The sequence below is a fragment of the Bos indicus genome, chromosome 10 (assembly GCF_029378745.1).
Source record: "Bos indicus isolate NIAB-ARS_2022 breed Sahiwal x Tharparkar chromosome 10, NIAB-ARS_B.indTharparkar_mat_pri_1.0, whole genome shotgun sequence".
Classification (NCBI taxonomy): Eukaryota; Metazoa; Chordata; class Mammalia; order Artiodactyla; family Bovidae; genus Bos; species Bos indicus.
The window spans coordinates 38,077,514-38,099,156 of NC_091769.1; the positions used below are offsets into that span (position 1 = coordinate 38,077,514).

Below are 21,643 nucleotides of genomic sequence, written 5' to 3' on the forward strand. Positions count from 1 at the left end.
CTTTTGAATGCATGTGTATAACAAAGCAAAGAACAACTAGAAAGGCGCAGGCAGAACAATCCTTAATGATCACACAGGTCTGTGAAGAGTCTGTATAGTCACAGGGTGAAAAAATTTTTTTTTAAATCTTTAAAAACATCCAGGGCCATGAATGCATCTAACTATTTTCAAATAACTATCTCAGAACAAATCCCCATAACATTTATGAAAATTAAAAAAAAAAAATTCAGCACACAACAGTGTAAAATCATAATGTCTGGCATCCAAAGAGAAATTACCAGGGATACAAACAAGGAGAAATAACAATCAATAAAAACAGACTCAGAAATGGTGCAGATGATAAAATGGAGGACAAGAACTTTAAAAGAGCTAATACAAATATATTCAAGAAAATAGAGAAGAGCATTAAGCATGAGGAAAGAAATGGGGAGTTTTTTTTAAATGAACTTCTAGACATGAAAAGTATACATCTGAGATTTTTTTTAAATACACTGGATAAATAAAATAAAATAAAATACACTGGATAGGATTAATACCAGCTTAACCACTGTGAAAGAAAGGATTAGTGAAGCTGAAGGTAAAGAAAAATGAAACACACAAAATTAAATATACATAGAAAAAGACAGAAACTAAACAGGGCATCAATGCACAAAAGGATAACATCAAAAAGCTAACATACATATAACTGGAATCCCTGAAAGAGAGAATAGTGAGGTTGTTTATACTTTTATTTTGGTGTGAGTTATTGCAACCATGTTATTGTATATAAAGTTTCTCTCCACTTTCAGTAAATATTTTAATTTCTGGATACATTTATTTGGCCCAAAGAGATTACAAGCTAAAACAAAACAAAACAAAACAAAACCTGAAGAAAAAAATGTCTGAAATTTTTCCAAATTTGAGGGAAACTATCAAACACACTAAACAAATCTTATTATTAAAGTTAAAAATTGGATGCTTTCAAGATAAAACTAAAGTGTAGACACAAATATACAAAGACTACACACGAGCTAAGCTTTTCAAAATATCTAATAATACTAACATAAACAACAGTAGTTAGTATCAAGAATAGGATAAACCCCATGATATTTTTTTTTAATGCTGTAGGTTTTAGTAAAAGCCTCTCTAAAGGGTTGGTAAAAAGAAATGAAGATGAATAACCCTATTTGCTGATAGCAAAAGAGAAGAAAAATTTAGTCACCACTCACACTTCAACTGTTCCTTCTAAACTTTCACAAGAGATAAATTATACTTCCAGCAATATGGACTCTCCCTGGGCGCATATATTCAAGAAAGCAAAATATCTATTAAAAGTGAAGAGAAGCTTTACAAGTCAGTTATGGTTACAATTACCTACAACAGAATAAAAGTGTCAACAACCTAGTTCTCCTCTCCCTGGCTACTGATACTAACAACACATAAACGAATTCTTCCCTTATAGAAAGTACAGTGTAACTTACATAACCAGGTTGTAAGGAAAACACTCAACAAGACCATTCCTTGGATAAAATCTATTGTAACCAGACCAACCAAACAATGCATTGTCTATGATCCTCCCACTAAGAAAAAAAAAAATCAATAAAGAACCTTTTCTGTAGTGATCTACATTATAATTAAAGTATATTAACTTCTTTTTAAAAATAGCAAAAAAAAATCAATAACCTTTTCTGTAGTGATCTTCATTATAATTAAAGTATATTAACTTTTTAAAAATAGCAAAACTATATATGTATATATATATGTGTGTGTATGTGTGTGTGTACTGAGGCAGAGAGGTTAATTAATCTAAGGTCCTATGACATGTTCTCACAGAGATGAGAAAGGATTCAGATCTCATCTTGATGCAAAATTAACAGTTTCATTCATTTAGTAAGCACTGAAGTTTGTGGCTATACTAACCTTATTTTATAAACCAAAAATTAGGAGCCAGCATATGATAAGGGATATTTTTTCTGATTTACAAATAAATTTATATATTTTAAAACTTACAAAGATATTCAACCTATATCCTAGTTACTTGTACATTTAATAACTTACCTATAAGCTGCTGGACTCTGGCTATAGAGAGACTCAATCTACCTGTAAGACCTCTTTCTTGTAACCATATACACCCTCCTACTGAAAGTGCCTACTCCTAACTTCTGATGTTCAAAGAGTGTGAAACATAACATAGGAATTCTGTCAGTACTTAAGCAATTGAGACCTGGGAAAACCCAAAGTTGAAACCCACACTGGAGGGAAGGGGTGGCCTCTTCAGGGCAAAAGTTTTCAAAGTGTCCTGGTGTCCGGAAAGGATTTGTCCAAAGCTGTTTCAGAAGTTGTATGAACGTTTAATTTGTATTAAATATCTTCATTTAAAAAAATTTATTTTAAATCATTTAACTGCTCATAGCTATAAAATATCCACTAACCTCTGCAACTGGTAGACTATGCAGAATAAACTGTGGTTGATAAAATAGAAGACTTTCCTGAATCACTTCCCAGACTGTAGGTTTGTCAGTTAATACATTTATGTGGCAGTCTGCATTTTCCCTTCACGATTCTTGGAACACTTGTAATTCCTTGTTCTACGATTGTCTCTTCCAACTGTACTGCAAATTCTAAAAGTGAGATAATTTCTGTCTTGTTCCGTGCTGAATCTCTAACCCCTACCACAGAAACATAGGAGATATTTAACAAATATTTAAATATTGCTGAGAGAAATATCAATAACCTCAGATATGCAGAAGAGACCACCCTTTTGGCAGAAAGTGAAGAAGTAAAGAGCCTCTTGATGAAAGAGAAAGTGGAGAGTGAAAAACCTGGCTTAAAACTCAACATTCAGAAATCTAAGATCATGGCATCCAGTCCCATCATTTCATGGCAAACAGATGAGGGAACAATGGAAACAGTGAAAGACTTAATTTTCTTGGGCTCCAAAATCACTGCAGGTAGTGACTGCAACCATGAAATTAAGACACTTGCTTCTTGGAAGAAAACCTATGACAAACCTAGACAGCGTATTAAAAAGCAGAGACGTGACTTTGCTGACAAAGGTCCATCTAGTCAAAGCTATGGTTTTTCCAGTAGTCATGTATGGATGTGAGAGTTGGACCATAAAGAAAGCTGAGCACCAAAGAATTGATGCTTTTGAACTGTGGTGTTGGAAAAGACTCTTGAGAGTCCCTTGGACTGCAAGGAGATCCAACCAGTTCATTCTAAAGGAAATCAGTCCTGAATATTCATTGGAAGGACTGATACTGAAGCTGAAACTCCAATACTTTGGCCACCTGATGCAAAGAACTGACTCATTGGAAAAGACCCTGATGCTGGGAAAGATTGAAGGTGGGAGGAGAAGAGGACAACAGAGGACGAGATGGTTGGATGGCATCACCGACTCGATGGATATGAGTTTGAGTGAGCTCCTGGAGCTGGTGATGGACAGGAAAGCCTGGCGTGCTGCAGTCCATGGGTCACAAAGAGTTGGACACAAGTGAGTGACTGAACTGAACTGCAATAGTTCTAAGGAGAGATACTGAAGATCAGAGAGGCTAAATTAAGGTGGTAGCAGTAGAAATGAAAGGGAGAGGGTTTGTGCAGGTAGAATCAGGGGGAAAAAAAGAAAAAAATTAATGAGATGTTTCAAACTGGGTGATTGAATAAATAGTGCCACCTTCATCTATATAATTAAAGAAGTTAAAACAGGGTTGACTTTGGTCTTGGACGGGTTGAATATTTTAAGTGCTAGACAAGTCCAGCAGAAATGAAGTCCTAATCTAGCTTACTACTTACCATACAATTTAGCTTCCAGATGATGTTTTCAAATCAAATTTCACGAGAAGCAAGGCTCATATTTTTCTCTTTAGTTATTCATTTCCCACTCTATTTTCCTCCTCTCATCTCTGCATTAGTCACTGAAAAATACTGATAAAACTTTTTCTGAGAAATTTTAGAAAATGAGGCACCTAGCAGATTCAAGGAAAGAAGTTGAGGGCAAGGCTTTCCAAAATTAATCCATAACACACAACATAAATGGAACACTAAACGTTAGACCAATATTAGCAAAATACAGTATTTAGATGATCACATGGCTCAAACAAGATCAGAGAAACAACGCAAAATCATTTTTTTAAAAAAGGCAATTACATGGAACTTCAGAAAGATAAAAAAGAAATTAAAGTATAGAAATGATGATAAAAGCATTTCAATAAAAACAGACATAATGGCAAATAAGTTTTCTAACACAAACATTAAAAAATACTGATTTTTATTTTCAATAGATGCAAATTCTCTAAAATAAATATCTAATATATACATGTATATATGTATAATATATAATAATGATACTTAAACATGGTTAGGTTATTTCTTGACAGCTTAACAAAGGGAGCTACAAAGCTATTACCTCCCATTTGTCAGAAGACACTACAACAACCCAGTGCTTTTTCTTCTTTTTTAATTTTTACTGGCATATAGTTAGATTCCATCCTGGGATCAGGAAGAGCCCCTGGAGAAGGAAATGGCAATCCACGCCAGTATTATTGCCTGGGAAATCCCATGAACGAAGAAGCCTGGCAAGCTATAGTCCTTGCAGTTGCGAAGAGTCGGACATAATTGAGCGACTAAACAACACAGCTGATGTGCAGTGTTGCCCTAGCTTCAGGTGTACAGCCAAGTGACTCAATTATACATATATCCACTTTTTACAAGCTTTTCCCATGTAGGACATTACAGAGTATTGAGGTTCTTTTCAAAGAACACTTAATTTTTTACCTTGGGAAGATCTACTCTAACTGAAGTGAAATTCAATAGCTTAATACAATAAAAAGCAGCTATCAACATTCCAAACACCAAGGATCTTATATACAAATGTTAAAGAAAAAAAAAAATCACAGAAAAAATCCAAATGCTAACAAAACTTGACATGTATTATGACTCAATTAATACTAAGAACACTTAAAATATTAACCACACAGACAAGAATCATTATGCTTAACTTAGTCATATACCATAAATGAAAATATACCAAGAAGTCTGCTTAAAAATCACTTGTTTAAAAGAAATTTTCTGACAAAACTGATGTTGATGTTATATAAAAAATATAATTTCAATCTGTATTTTAAACTTACAACCAAGGATCACAAGATATTGAGGAAACTTGTGAGTGGTTATATGTGTTGGAATTATGCTCAAAATTCAGCTCTAAAATTCCAAACTTTTTTCATATAGACCTGAAAGCTCTTTTATCAAATATGGAAATATGATATTTAACCTAAAAGCACTGAGTATTTACAGCACAAAAGCTATAAAAGAAAAAAAAAAAGTTTTTTTAAATAGAAAGATTCTATTCACTGAAGCCTGAGGGGGGAAAATCTACCCCATCACAACTATTGTTTACAATATACTGAATAACAACAACAACAAAATGACAACGAAGTAAAACAGTATAAACGTTTAATTTCATATTTCAAAACCTATAAATATTAAAAATGTCCCACCATATTAAATACTTACCAAATAAACTGATATAGTTCCAGCTATATTTTGAATGTTTCTCAAAAACCTCAAAAATAGCAAAGAAAGAAACACATGACTCTAGTAATTTTGAGTAACATGCACTCAAACTGTAAAGAATTCCACATATCTATAAAAGAATTTTTCTATTAGAGATTTTTTTAAATGGGAAAGGAAGCTATACTGTCCATTAGTTCTCAAATGCTTTTTCATTTGCTAATCAATTCATCTGTCACTAGTTCAGTAATGCTCAAACATTTTCTCTTGTTTTATACTATTTTTTGTTTTTTCAGACAACAAACATTTATCATGAGAATTAGGAATCTTATAGTATCTTAGTTGGGTGGTTCCAGCTCACAGTCTGTCCTGAATTGAAGCAAATCATCATTACTTTAAGATACAAAACTTATAAAGTATTGCCTGCTCCCCCCATCACCACCAAAGTTAAATTCCATGTCATAGCATACTGAACTCTGTAATATTTATTTACAATGAGAAAACCACAAACTAGCACTGTCACATTTTGGTGCATTTTTTTTTAATGTAAAATACCCTCAAAAGTTTTTTGTATTATATTCGCTTCACTAAAGCAAATGAGCCTTAATCTCATGAAGATTTCCTGAGGCATTAAAATAAGTATTTAAAAGGAAGTCAAAAAAAGACACAAAAACCTGAAGTTATATATAGTACAATAAAGAATTTCCGATATTATGTATCAGCTATAGTATGATACACTATCCTTAGCCTCCTGCTGCTGCTGCTAAGTCGCTTCAGTCGTGTCTGATTCTGTGTGACCCCATAGATGGCAGCCCACCAGGCTTCCCCGTGCCTGGGATTCTCCAGGCAAGAACACTGGAGTGGGTTGCCATTTCCTTCTCCTACTGAATATCAAATTTATTTCAACTTAATATTACAAATTAATGATGCTAGGGACTTCAATTTCTTTTATGTGTCTAAAACTAAAAAAAGAAAAATCATTTTGTAACATAAAGGAAAAGTTACTAGAAAAACTTTCTTTTATAACCATGCTTCAAACATCCCTTTTAGTGCCTAGACAAAAATGTATCACCTGGAAAACAAAAGCTTCTAAATTAGACACTCCTCTCAGTATGTTTTCAACTTCAAAAGAGCACAAAACATCATCCAAGTCCATACACTTGTTAATCTGAAAAAATTTTAGAGTTGAGATGAATTCTTCAAGATCTGTCATGATTACTGCTTTATTAAAAAAAAAAGCATTCAGCTTTAAAATAAATCGCCCATCATCCTTTCCCTGAAAAATGAACGTTACTCTATTCCATTCAGCCAAAAGAAAACAGCAAATATATCTTTGTGGTCTAGCTTAGCAAATCAGTATTTAGAAATCTGTTATTAATGGATCAGAACCAAACACTGTAACAAAATACACTGAGTTGGATCCTCCGTGTGTCTGCAGGTGCACATTCATAATATCATGATCCTCACATATGTGTTAAAAACTTAATTGTTACTTAATACCAAAGCATCTTTACATAATACATAGGTTATTATAAAACTGCCCTCTTTAATGTTCAAAAAAAGAACAATTTCTAAAGTGAAGGATGAGAAGAGTAATACCAGATTGCCGCCACCTATCAACTTTAATTCAAAGCAAAGCACAACTCAATGTCATTTATACCTCTAAGGCAGCCACGACTAAAACAAAATTAAGTTCACTGTGGATAAAGTATCCTGGCATCCCACTGGATTATTTACTTCTGATTTGATAGTAAGTATGTGTGGAGTCTTTTGTCCTTCCTGCAACATTCCAGGATGTCAACACCATCTTAGTCAAAGGAAATGAGGAGCAAATCCCTCAGGTCTACCTGGCACCCTAAGTATCAGAAAGTCATGGCTTCCACGGTCGTTACTACACAACAAACAGATTCTATAGTCCCGTGCCCCCTTCTATTAGATCTGGGAAAGCGGGGTGGGAAAGAAGTGTTTAGTATATCCTGAGAATCCTCTGTGTTCAGTCCTGGTACCCGAAGCAGCATGAATACAAGTGGTATGTGGGTCACGCACAGAGAGAGAAACAGAACGAAGCTTTGTGACCCTCCAAGTTCAGTGAAGACACCAAAAGCCTCTGGGGATACGGGACACAACCCTCCGGAGAAACCGGGGAGAAGCAGACGGTCTCCAAGTTGGAGTGACTGAGTCTGGCACAAGCCCAGGGCGTGGGTAGCGACCGAGGAGTCTCCGGTTTCCCTCCCCTCTACACCACGGTCCGTCACTGGGCAAGGGGTGCGGCCGGAGGAGGGGGTCAGGACCGAGAGAGGGCGGGGCTCCCCCAGCGGCGTCCTGGGGGGGTCGCGGGGGGTGTGTCCTACCTGGGCCGCGGCGGTCGCAGGGATTTCGGAAGGAGGGCTCGGGTCCAGCTCAGAGCCGGGACCTGCAGCGGTCAACCCTCAGCAGGCGGGACCGCCGCCGCCTGCCCATCCCCCGCCGCCAACTGCGGCGGGACCGGAGCGCGGCTTCGAGGGCCGGCCGGCTGGGTAGTCCCCTCGGGTACCGTCCGCGATTACTGGCGGCGGCGGCTGCTGCTGTTACTGCTGCTGCTGGCCGCCCCCAGCCGCTGTGCTTGTGCCAGCCTCTGCTCCTCCTCCTGCCGCCGCCGCCGCCGCCTGGTCCCCACCGCTCCCATCGCCGCTGCGGCGACTACTGCAGCGCCCGCTGACCCGACCCGACGTTATTCTCCCCCTTCGCAACCCAGCACAGCCTAGCCCACCTGCCCTGCCAGTGCGCACGCCCACCTCTCCGCCACAGGTGCTGATTGGAGAGCACGTCCCAAGCCCGCCAAGTCGGTTGGCTGGTCCCATTGCCTATCACGAAAGGGGCGGAGAGTCAGGCAAGGAGCGTCTCCGCCCCCCACCGGAGAATTGCCGCTATCTTCAGGTTTGCCTGAGAGGGCGAGTTACCGGGAAAGGAGCATCACAATGGCAGCGCGCGTGCGCGCGGGAATTCTGGTACTTGTAGTTCCAGCGGCAGCCGCAACTGCCCGCTCGTCCCGAGCAGCGAAGTAGGGCTTCTGAGACTGGTGGTTGGCGCATAGTGGCGTCGTCCTAGCTCAGCAGTTATCTTGGTTATAGACACAGAGTTATGACGCCAGGGTTGGTTTTTTCGGAGGAAGATCGGAAATGCTTTGTCACGATACGAATTTACACACGCCGAGGAGTTCGGTCGCGAAGGGCCCCAAATCTTGAGGCCCTGCCTTGCCACCTCCTCAGAAACCTCGGTGCCAGGATCTGGCAAATTGGCTCTGTCCCCAGAACAGCCTAACATGAAGCTATTCACCGGTGTGTACTGGGAACAGGCCTAAAAGTGTAAGGAAGAAAGGAGACCGAGACCGCCAGAAAGGAGTCAGCCTGGAGCCCGGCGTATCCTTACGGTTTTCACATTCATGAAGAATAAGATTTCACTCTCTTTTTGGGAAACACCCCCAGTGAAGGGTTTAATGAGCACCCCCCGTGAGGTGTCCAGTATGGGCTTCTTGGGGACACTGCGGGAGTCCCACTAAGACTTTAAAAGAAAAGCGAGAAGGGCGGAGCGAAGAGGGAGGCTGTGTGGGCTAATTTGTCTTTGGTGTATCAAGCTCTTTGGTAAAGAGGAAACCTTATGATAAAACCCCTCTGCCATCCTTACCCACCAATCTACAGAAGAAAAAGCTCAAAGAGGTTAACAGCTTTCCTAGAACTATAAAACTAATTAGTGGAAGAACCAAACTCCAATCTCATAAACTCCCGTGTCCAGTGCTGTTTTTACTTAATAATCACAGTCATTCCTGGGAGTCTGAAATCCCATGGACTGAAAAGATTGTGATGAATTCTTAGCTTCATTTTACTTTAAATCTTTTTATTTCCTCAAGTGACCTTATGATTAAAGTTGATTAAGAATATAAAATGGTTAAATATGAATCCTATATTCAGTCTCATAACTATTATTGAATCCGTTTCTTGTTCAGGAAATGCCATAGCCTCTCGACATTCTTTGAAAAACAGCAGGCACTTCTGTCATGTCTAGATCCTTGGATAAAAAGCAGGACAAAATGTACATTAAAGGCAATTGATGATGCAGCTCTCTTGTTCTATTCAAACTTTAAGAAGTTGCCAAATTGTTTTCTTTCCACTGATTGAAACCACAAGTTGCTTTTTCCGTTACTTTGTCTCACAGAATATAGTTCACTTCAGGGTATTGTCAGGGCAAGTAATTTGAATTGGAAAGGATCAGTGTTTCTGTAAATAATTTTCTTTAATTTTAAAGATGTTTATAGGGGAAAACAAAGTCCAGATTCATTGAAATTATGGATAGCAGGATTTCAAATAGCTATTCTCCATTTGAAGAGAATATTTTTCACTCATTTTGCAAATATAGTGTGTCCTCTTCAAGCTACCCAGATATAATCTCTGCTATCATAGATAAGGGTTTTAGTGAATTTATTCATAGAACTATTGTTTATTTTGAATGAGTTAGTAGATACAGCTGGGTTCTCCAAACGTTGGAACGATGATTATTCTTCTGATATCTTATGACCAACTCTCATTTGCAAATCCATGAAGGATAAGAAAAATAGAAGTCTGTGAGAAAGCAGTCCAGCAGCTGTATCTAAAGAGTTGAAGAGGAAAAAAAAGGTGCAGTGTAAAGGGAAGTGCTGTATGATAAATTTCTTGAGAATAAGACAACAGTATATTTCAGAGTGGAGCTTCCCAGGTGGTGCAGTGGTAAAGAATCAACCTGCCAGTGCAGGAGACACAAGAGATGTGGGTTCGATCTCTGGGTCTGGAAGATCCCCTGGAGTAGGAAATGGCAACCTGCTCCAGTGTTCTTGCTTGGAGAATTCCATGGACCGAGGAGCCTGGCAGGCTACAGTCCAAGGGGTCGCAAGGAGCCAGACTCGACTGAGCACCAGCACTATGTAGCAGACTAGGAAGTATAACAATGAATATTATTATACTGAGAGTATATATTATAGTGAGAGCTAATGCCACAGGTATAGGAATTCCCAAGGAAAATGGCTTCCCAGGCCTCTTTTTTTTTCCTTGGTCTTTTCCATTTGAGAATGATTGGTATGTTCCAAGAGATATTTGTTTAGTTAGGATAAATGGCAAGGTAATATATTATTCAAGAGCTGGTACAAGAACTCAGGAATCTCCTTTTGAGATACATGTATCTCATATATATATTACAAAATAAATAAATGTGGTAGCCAGCCTCTAAGATGGCCCCCAATGATCAATGCCTCCTGGTATCTTTACCTTTGTATAGTCTCTCCCATGCGGAATTGGGCTGCCTCATTTAACCAATAGGGTTTTTCAGAAATTGTGTAAATTCCAGGTCTAGGTCATAAAATACTTTGCAACTTCCACTTTTTTTTTTTTTTTGCCACTTTATTTTTTTAATTGAAGGATTTTGCTTTATAGAATTTTATGGTTTCTGTCATACATCAACAAGAATCAGCCATAAGTACACCCATGTCCCCTCTATCCTGAACTTCCCTTCCCTCTCCTGCCCCATCCCACTCTTCTAGATTGTCACAGAGCCCCTGTTTGAGTTCCCTGAGGCATATGGCAAGTTCCCATTGGCTATCTATTTTACATGTGGAATTGTAAGTTTCCTTGTTACCCTCTCCATGGATCTCACTCTCTCCTTCCCTCCTTTCCCCTGGAGTCCATAGGTCTGTGCTCTATGTCTGTTTCCCCATTACTGCCCTGAAGATAAATTCATCAGTACCATCTTTCTAGATTCTATATATATGCATCAGTATATGGTATTTATATTTCTCTTTCTGACTTACTTTGCAACTTCCACTTTATGCTCTCTTGGATCATTCACTTAGAGGAAAGCCAGTGCTATAATATGAGGACTCTTAAGCAGCCACTTGGAGCAGCTCGCTATCTGGCAAGGAACTCAGGCATTACACCAATAATCAGCACCAATTTGCCAACCATCTTAGTGAACTGTTCTTGGAAACAGATACTCCAGACCCAGCCAAGCCTTCAGATGACGGCAGGCTTAGCTGGCCTTTTGATTACCCCACTGTGAGATACTTCAGCCAGAACCACTCAACTAAGCCACACCCAAAATCCAGAACCACAGAAAGGATGTGATACAATAAATGTTTGCTGTTGTTTTAAGCACTAAGTTTTGGAGGCAATTCACCATGCAGGTGGGTTCTTTACCACGAATGCTACCTGGGAAGCCCAACTAATATAGTAAGACTGACAAAAATATGGCAGAGAAGAACGACTCAAATCTAGAGATGTGTGCTCTGGATATCTGAGCCTGAAACAATGAGACTCTGATTCTAGGATTAGCCTTAGAGTGTATTCTAGGATAATGAGCAAAGTTCAGATTTATACTGAGTTCCCCCAGAACATAAAACCTCTTTCAACACAGCTTCTTTTCTCCTGCACAGAATAAATAACATACTTTATTCTTTACCTTTATTTGTGGCTTCCTCTACCCATATTTAAATATCCACTGATTTACTACTTGTTAAGCTTCCTCTAAATCTGAACAGGAAATAAGTCTAGTTATTTACAGTTTGTACAATACCACAGTGAACCAGTGTGCAATTCAAGGAAAAGAGACCACATACCTTTTGCTTTCCCACTCTCTTCTAAAATAAATCTCATATTGTATGCATGTATGCATGCTTAGTCGCTTAATTGTGTCCTACTCTTTGCAACCCTGTGGTCAGAGGTACACTAGGTTCCTCTGTCCATGGGATTCTTCAGGCAAGAATACTGAAATGGGTTGCCATTCTCTTCTCCAAGGGATCTTCCTGACCCAGGATCGAACCCTGGTCTCCTGCATTGCAAGCGGATTCTTTACTGTCTGAGCCATCAGGGAAGCTCCTCATGTTGTATACCTGAAACTAGTAATATATGAATTATGTTTCAATTTTTTTAAATCTCATAATTGTACACTTTAAATGAGTAGATTGTATGGCATGTGAATTACAGTCATCTCTTGGTATTCCTGGAGAATTGGTTCCAGACCACCACTCCTCCTGTAGGGGATCCCTCCTGTAGGTCCTCCTTGCAGATACCCAAATCCAAGGATACTCAAGTCCTTTATATAAAATGGCATAGTAGGAACTAACAGTGTTGTAGATAAATTATATTTCAAACAAAATCATAGAGATCAGTTTGTGGTTACCAGAAGCAAGATGGTGGGGAGGGGAAAATGAAGGCAGTCAAAAAATACAAGCTTCCATTTATAAGATAAATAAGTTCTAGAGATGTAATGTACAACATGATAAATATAATTAACACTGCTTTTTAAAAATGTTTTTTGCTTTCTTGTCTTTTAGGCTGTGCATTATATATGAAAGTTGTTAAGGGGGTAAATCCTAAGAGTACCCATCACAAAGAAATTTTTTTTTTCTATTTTGTATCTATATGAGATGACGGGTGTTCATTAAACTTGTGATAATCCTTTCATGGTGTAAGTAAGCCAAATCATTATGCTGTGCACCTTAAACTTGTATAGTGCTGTGTGTCAATTATATTTCAATACAACTGGAAGAAGAAAAGCAAACAGCGTAGTACTTGCATATAACCCTCCCATATACTTTAAATCATCTCTAGATTACTTATAATACCTAACAGAATATAAATACTCTTTGAACAGTAGTATGGCATGCAGAAAATTCCAATTTTGCTTTTGGAACTTTCTGAAATTTTCAACCCATGGTTGGTTGAATCCATATATGCAGCACCCAAGGATACAGAGGCCCAAGGCACTGACAGTGGATCTCAATAAAGCTGTTTTTAAAAACTCTCCATGGTCTTTTGAAATGTGAAGCTAGTAGTGGACTGGTGCTCAAGCATTTCCACAAACCAGCAAACAATCCTGTTTTCTAAATTCGTCGTCAATCTAACCAGTTACTATTTGAATGTTACTTAATCCACTAAACAAAAAATTTTAAAAGCCAATCAATGCCAACTGCTCTGCTATGCACTGGAAAAACACATATGAATAAACAGTCTTTGTCCTTAAGAGTTTCAGAGTGCATTAGCAAATATGCAAATCCTATTGCAATGCCCCGTAATAACTATTAGAGGTATATTATGTAGGCTACAAAGGTGCTCTGGAACAGGGGTCAGCAAACTATAGGCAGCAGGCCACATCTGGGAGGGTCCTCTGAGAGCTTGACCTCCTTAAGCCAATTTCAGCAGCATGCTCATTTTGACAGAAATACATTCACATTAAATACACTTCTTCAAGTGTTTGCATTTTTGAAAACTTCATCCTTTATTTTGCTGTGAGGGGTTATTTCTAATTAAAGAAATTTCAAAGAAAAAGGAACCAGTAAGAAAAAAATGGCAGGGGAGGGGACACAGGTAGGCAAAGTAATCTCAGTTTTGGATATATTAGTCTACTGTCTTTTAACCTGTTGGTGTTTGGTGTTTGGTGATCATTAAAATAGACCATAATATTAGGGAAGACTGACACTCATTGATTGAAATTAGTAAAGTTAGAAAAGAAACTAAAAGTTAATTTGCAATTACAAAAGTAATTCTAATCATAGTTATTTCTTGATCGACTTCCTATTTATGCCTAACTTTTATGGAATACAAAACAACAAACCACTAAATGTTAAAATCTAACTTTTTAAAATTGGGTCCTACTAGAACAGTAAATTCTCTACATTTTTGCTCAGTCTTTTAGGTTTTCACTTTGTTTCAAAGTCATCAATTAACAAAGCATCGTTCAGTTCAGTCGCTCAGTCGTGTCCGACTCTTTGCGACCCCATGAATCGCAGCACCCCAGGCCTCCCTGTCCATCACCAACTCCCGGAGTTCACTCAGACTCATGTCCATCGAGTTGGTCATGCTGTCCAGCCATCTCATCCTCTGTCCTCTTCTCCCCCTGCCCCTAATCTCTCCCAGCATCAGAGTCTTTTCCAATGAGTCAACTCTTCGCATGAGGTGGCCAAAGTATTGGAGTTTCAGTTTTAGCATCAGTCCTTCCAATGAACACCCAGGACTGGTTGGATCTCCTTGCAGTCCAAGGGACTCTCAAGAGTCTTCTCCAACACCACAGTTCAAAAGCATCATTTCTTTGGCACTCAGCTTTCTTCACAGTCCAACTCTCACATCCATACATGACCACTGGAAAAACCATAGCCTTGATTAGATGGACCTTTGTTGGCAAAGTAATGTCTCTGCTTTTGAATATGCTGTCTAGGTTGGTCATATCTTTCCTTCCAAGGAGTAAGCGTCTTTTAATTTCATGACTGCAATCGCCATCTGCAGTGACTTTGGAGCCCCCCAAAATAAAGTCAGCCACTGTTTCCACTGTTTCCCCATCTATTTCCCATGAAGTGATGGGGCCAGATGCCATGATCTTCGTTTTCTGAATGTCGAGCTTTAAGCCAACTTTTTCACTCTCCTCTTTCACTTTCATCAAGAGGATTTTTATTGGATACTCACAATTTTTAAATGAGAAAGTGGTGAGGTGATGTGATTCCTGATCTGTGTCTGCAACAGTCTGGAAAATGAGTGATTTTCAATCTAGTTCAGCGATTAGCAGCTCCAAAAGCTGAAAGGCTTTCTGTGATTTAAAGTAGAATAACTGACTGGCAATGCTAATAGCGCACCCTAGTGGCCATAGTATTCCACTGCCAGCTGTATTGGAATAGAACAGGCTCTTCTATTGTGTCTTATTAATCAAAGCTGACTATCCAGTGGGTAGGGATTTATATAATTTTTAGAAATCAGATGATGATGATAAATATGATCTTTAAAAATATATTTCTTGTGGTTTTACTTGGATATTTAATGTTCTACAAAATAAATCTGCAGATGACAAGTGAAACGTCCAGAAATTTAGTGGGTAGTACATCATGGTAAAAGCTGACTTAAAACACAACATTAAAAAACTAAGGTCATGGTATCTGGTCCCATCACTTCATGGCAAATAGAAGGGGAAAAAGTGGAAGCAGAGGCAAATTTTATTTTCCTGGGTGCCAAAATCACTGCAGATGGTGACTGCAGCCATGAAATTAAAACACATTTGCTCCTTGGAAGCAAAGCTATGACAGATTCAGACAGCATATTAAAAAACAGAGTCAACACTTTGCTGACAAAGGTCCACCTAGTCAAAGCTATAATTTTTCCAGTAGTCATGTATGGATTTGAGAGTTGGACCATAGAGAAGGCTGAGCACCAAAGAATTGATGCTTTTGAATTGTGGTGAAGAAGACTGAGAGTCTGTTGAAATCCAAGATCAAATGGGTCAATCCTAAGGAAATCAGTCCTGAATATTCATTGGAGGGATTGATGCTGAAGCTGAAACTCCAATACTTCAGCCACCTGATGGGAAGAGCTGACTGATGGAAAAGACCCTGATGCTGGGAAAGATCGAAGGCAAAAGGTGAAGGGGGCAGCAGAAGGTGAGATTGCTAGACAGCATCACCAACTAGACAGACATGAATTTGAGCAAACTCTGGGAGATGAGTGAAGGACAGGGGAGCCTGGCATGTTATAGTCCACGGGGTTGCAAAGAGTCAGACACAACATAGTGACTGGACAATGACAACAAGAGATAATTTACTTTTTTCAGTTCATCTATATTGTTTATCGAGGACCACATCAACTATTACAATTTAGCTAACTAGTTCCAGCAGCTGCCACAAACAACTTGTGACCGCCCCTGACTGAGGCTTGTTTGTAGGAAAATAAATTCCAGTAACTGATTTTGCATTCATTGAATTGCATTATTTTCATTTTATATTTTACACTGAGCCTGATAGGTTCATTTGTTTCAAGTCATTTTTGTTAACAGTTTGATAACATTTATTATAAAATTCTTTTTAGTGTGTTCTGGAGATGAATTTCCCCTAAAGGAAATGTCTATCCTCAAAATGACTTAATATGTGCATTTTTTAATTGATTGGCTTATTAAAATCACATTTGATTGCACTAAATGGAGACAGACATATTTTATCTTTTAAAAATCAATTATTCTCCATTTTGACTGCCACTCTCCTTCTTAGGAGAAGAAGAAATATCTACATTATTTCAGCTGAGGCTCCTAGCCGGTCTTCTTTCCAGTCTTCGCAGTGTCTTGTTTTTTCCACAGGGTAGCCAGAGAGCTCTTTCTAACTGCAAATCTGATCACATTACTTTTCATCTATGAAAACAATATTAGTGATTTCCTCATTGCCCTGAGTATCACTTACAAAGCTTTTTTATGATCAATTTTCACTCTTGTTATTAAGTAACCACACTCTATTCTCCCATCCATTTAGTAAAAGAAGAAATAAAGTATAAATACTGGACGAGAAAAGAAAAAATGTTTATTACCTACATAGTAAATATCAAATACATCTAAAGGAAAATATTAAAATTAATGATATTAAAAATGATACAAATTATTTATAAAACACATGGAACGCACTGAATCAGAAACCTTTATATGTTGCTGTGTTTCTAACAGGACGAATACTTAGAATTCGGGAATCAAGCAGTCACTCCAACTCACATCTTAAATGACTCCCTAGAGAATTCTGTGCTTTCTGTCCTTGCAATTCTGGGCTCTTCACAGGTAGATGTCTTGGTCCCCAACAGTGTTTCACTCTTGCCAGGGGACACAGCAAGGGTCCTTCTAAACTATAAACTATGGCTGTGGTCTTTTGGACTGCATGCAACTAGCAAGTGAGTAAAGGAGTTGCCATTTTGGCAGGGGCAGTTGACCTGGATGAGCAGAAGGTAGGGCAGCTCTTGGGTTAAGGAGAAGGAACACGTGTGGAATTTAGATGATCTACTTGGACACTTCTGGGTACTCCCTTGCCCAGTTGTGACTGAATGAATGGTTTAGTGCAACAACTTAAACCTTTTTTGCTCCCAAATCTCGGTATCTGCTTACTGTAGGACCTAACCAACACGCTGATTATGTTGTTTAGGTCTGCTATATTCTTCTTAATTCTTTGTCCACTTTATCTAGGATCGTGAGATGTTTGTTAAAGTCTCCTTTATTAATGTATCTACTCATCCTTTTATATCCTGTAGTTTTGCTTTAGGAAAGTTGCTGTTCTACTACAAGATATCCTCAGCCTGCACAGTTCCCACATGCAAGATTTTCCAGTTACCATGTTTTAATTTATTAAAATTAGTCCTCAACAAAACGGTTCAAATTTCACTTATGATGGTATATAACTGAGTAATTTCATAAAGTGCAAATTACATGGCTATTCAATCCACAAATCATTAAATAACAGATGTGTGTCAATGATCAGTGACCAATTCTGTAACTTCTTTCAGAGTTTGCTGGTGATTGGACATTACAAATCTGTTGTTCAGCTCAGTGATGGAAGGCAAAGCATATAGTTGTGTTGTCTCCTTGTCTCCCAGTAATAAATCCATTTGAAATTTTAAGAAAATGGACAACCAAAACAGGGAATGGCCAACAAAGATAAAAATGCAGCAAAGAGACGAAAGTGATAATGCTGGAAGTGAAATTCGAGTCAAATCTAGATGTTTTATAAGTTATACTGGAGTTATAGAAGTAGTAGTTAACTATGGAATTTGAGAGACTACTGCTACTTGAGAGATTGTGTGTCAGAAGCTAGTGAAGGCAAACTTCAAAATATATATATTTTATGTGGTTATGTGGTTAATATATATATGTGTGGTTATGACGAATGTTCTGGAAGGAACACCAAAAATCTTCACACTAAAGGAACTCTTGGAAGTATTTCACGGCTTTGGAACACAACAGGGTAAAACTCTGGAAGCTGATCCAAACTTAGAAATGTGACAATTTGCCAATGCCTAGAAAAGATGCTCACTTTGTATCATCATAAGTTATACAAAGAGAAGGCAGGCATGCTTGTTATTTTCTTGTAAGTTTTAGAAAAAAACACTTTAATTTTCAATGTTTCTAATGTTATAAACTACATTGCACTACATAAATATTATTTTTACTATTTTCATTTCCCAATACTTTTACTATTGACAGTTAAGAGTTTGTTTTGACCAAAAAATTTTAAGGCCATAGAACAACTGTACCTTTCCCATTGATTACTAAGATTGCTTTCTATGGTTCCAGCTTACATGACCATATATGCAGTAATTCATTACTGTACAAAGTAAGGACTGCCTGTATTTGGTCCCAATTCTCCACATCCTCACCAACACATTATCTGTCTTTATCTTTAAAAGACAGCCATTCTTGTGGGTATGTAGCAATACTTCATTGTGATTTTGATTTGCGTTTCCCTAATGACTTGGTGATGGACAGGGAGGCCTGGCGTGCTGCGGTTCATTGGGTCACAAAGAGTTGGACATGACTGAGCGACTGAACTGAATGACTAATGCACCTTTTTTCATGAACTTATTGGCAATTTACATGTACATCTTCTTTGGGGAGAAAAATCTATTCAAATCTTTTGCCCATTTTAAAATTAGGTTCATCTCTTTCATGTTCATCTGACTCTGTTAGCTCATCCAATTTTTTAAAAAATAGGTGAGCTTTGTCTTAGTGACTCGGAGGTAGTCAGCGGCTTCAGAATGAAGCTGAACATCTCTTTCCCTGCCACTGGCTGCCAGAAACTCATTGAAATGGATGATGAATTAAAACTTCGTACCTCTTATGAGAAGCATGTTGCCACAGAAGTTGCTGCTCACACTCTGGGTGAAGAATGGAAGGGTTATACATGGGCCAAATCAGTGGTGGGAATGACAAACAGGGTTTCTCCATGAAGCAGGGTGTCTTGACCCATGGCTGAGTCCACCTGCTACTAAGTTAGGGACATTCCTATTATAGGCCAAGGAGGACTAGAGAAAGAAAGCACAAATCTGTATGAAGTTGCATTGTGGAAGCCAATCTGAGTGTTCTCAATCTGGTCATCGTGAAAAAAGGGACAAGGATATTCCTGGACTCACTGATGTTACTGTGCCTCACTGCCTGGGGCCAAAGAAGCTAGTGGAATCTGCAAACTTTTCAGTCTCTCCAAAGAAGATGATGTCTGTCAGTATGTGTTGAGAAAGCCCCTAAACAAAGAAGGTAAAATTATTTACTGATAAAGAGTATATGGTCAAAAAGTTTGGAGACAATTACACAAAATGCCTATGTGTTTTAAAGAGTTTGTCGGGGCTGACAAATATAACTTTTAGCTAGAGCTCCATTCTAGGTATAGTTTTTTATACTTCAAACCCAAATCCCCAAACATGAGAAGTCCCTTTCTTTCTTTTTAAATATACACATATAAGATATTTTATTTCAAAAAGCACAGAACATTATACAAGTTTTAAATTTACATTTTGCAATAAAAGATATCAATATATGCATTATTTGTATAACTTCATCATGGATGGAATTTGAATCAGTGGTATAAACAAGTTGCAGTCACTAAATATAGATGATCATCACAGTGAACCAAAATTCATAGTTGTTACGAAATGACAAATGACCACTAAAGGGTGACCTCACAGCCCATACACCAACATAATAAATTAATTATACAGATATATGTTCTTCTTCACTGCATCATTAAAATTCCTGCCAGCCCCTCACCAAACATTAGAAAAACACAGTCTTGGAGCCAATCTGTTGAACCAGTTCCTCCACATAATACACTATAGAAAATAAAGTGACTTTTTGCTCATTTTTAAAGTTCATAAGCTTTTAAATTGTTTACAATGATGAAGGCAGACAACGAGGATATTTGAACATAATTAGAAATCCCTTGGGCTGGGGGCAGCACTGAGAACATAAGTTCATCTACAGTGCAAAAATCTGAGTCAACCTCAGGAAATGGAACTCAACAGGAAATGGGTTCTTTGGCAGTAAAGATCTGACTGGCCACTGTAGGATAGTCCCTCTGGCAGCTTGAGAGCCTAACTCTAGGATTTATGAAGTGGATAGGAAAAGGCTAGAAATGAAAAAGCAATTTATCTTTGCTAAACTGGGGCCAACTGATTAGGGCAGAAGTGAGCATCTTCTGTTTCCCAAGCAAATGGCTCAAACCTTTCCAGACAATCCATCCAACAAATTATATAAGAAATAAAGGGAAATGTAATCATTTAATCATACTGGTAAATTTGACAAACTGAATACTGAAATTTCTAATCCTCACCCACCACTAGTTAATAAATTGTTCACTAGAGTTATATCTATTAATATTTCCTGATATTTTCTGAATGATAATTATTCAAGTAGAAAATCATGATTGTGATTCTGATACTTGTTCATACCAATCCCTTATTGAAAAATCCAGACTTTCTTATGCTACATAAAGATACCAAAAAACCTAACCCCAAATGTGTATCATCAATTTGCAAATACATTTTTACTTGCTTGCTTTTGCTGAGCAAAAAGAAGGTAGGAAAACATCTAAATACATATGACCATGGTCACCAAAGGCAAAATAAGATAGTCTTTGAATGCATCTTTCAAACTTCTAACTTTATCCCAGAGACAACAGAAGCTAAAATATAAGATCTCAATTTCTCTTCTGCCTTCTGTTTTATATTCCAAGTTCTTGATATAAAAAGTTAAAGCCAAGAAGTCTATGCACAGATTCAGGAGAGCTCTGTTATTTATAAACAAGATGGCTCAACCACAGCATGTTATATATAACAGGACACAGACCACTGATCACATGGCTTTTTTGGTTGGTTGTATGCATCATCTACCCAGAGTTTATGAAAAGTTTGCACACAGATAACAAATGAAGGATCTGTCTTACAAAGACATTAGAAGGTTACAGAACAGGCTTAAATCTGATTGTTCTAATTTATATCCAATGCTCCACTCATTGGGGGAATTTTTTTACCCTCTATAGATAGTTTAAACAGAACTGCAATAGGTTTTTGAATTAAATACAGTGGTGCCACAATCAAGAGATAAGTGAACTCATTTTAGAAACTTGCCTTTGTAAAATGAAAGTATAATTTCAAAACCCAACAAAGCTAATCCTCACCATCAGAGGTGAGGATTGCAGGCTTTGTCACATCAGGGATAAATAATGAATACACTATCCTAACTCTTCTTGAGGTCTACAGAAACTTGACCTCAAGGAAAGAAAGCATTTCCATACCAGCAGAAATTTGCCGTAGAAATGGAAACTCCATAGAGAAATTTAATTTTTGGCTGAAACAGTAAGTGTAACATGAGGGGCATT

At 38.0% G+C, this 21,643-nt stretch overlaps 1 protein-coding gene and 1 pseudogene across 8 annotated transcripts in view; one reads left to right on the forward strand and one right to left on the reverse strand.

The window, feature by feature from the left end:
- Positions 1–8,381, reverse strand: part of TTBK2 (tau tubulin kinase 2) — a 137,199-nt gene extending 128,818 nt beyond the window's left edge. For 2 of the 8 annotated variants that reach the window (XM_070797370.1, XM_019968615.2), the window contains exon 1: positions 3,772–7,835. The gene's annotated coding sequence lies outside the window, so the exon portion shown is untranslated. The other 6 variants (XM_070797372.1, XM_070797371.1, XM_070797373.1 and 3 more) reach the window with 6 other exon arrangements.
- Positions 8,382–8,434: 53 nt separating this feature from the next.
- LOC109564998 (small ribosomal subunit protein eS6-like) lies at positions 8,435–21,380 on the forward strand (annotated as a pseudogene).
- The last annotated feature ends 263 nt before the right edge of the window (positions 21,381–21,643 follow it).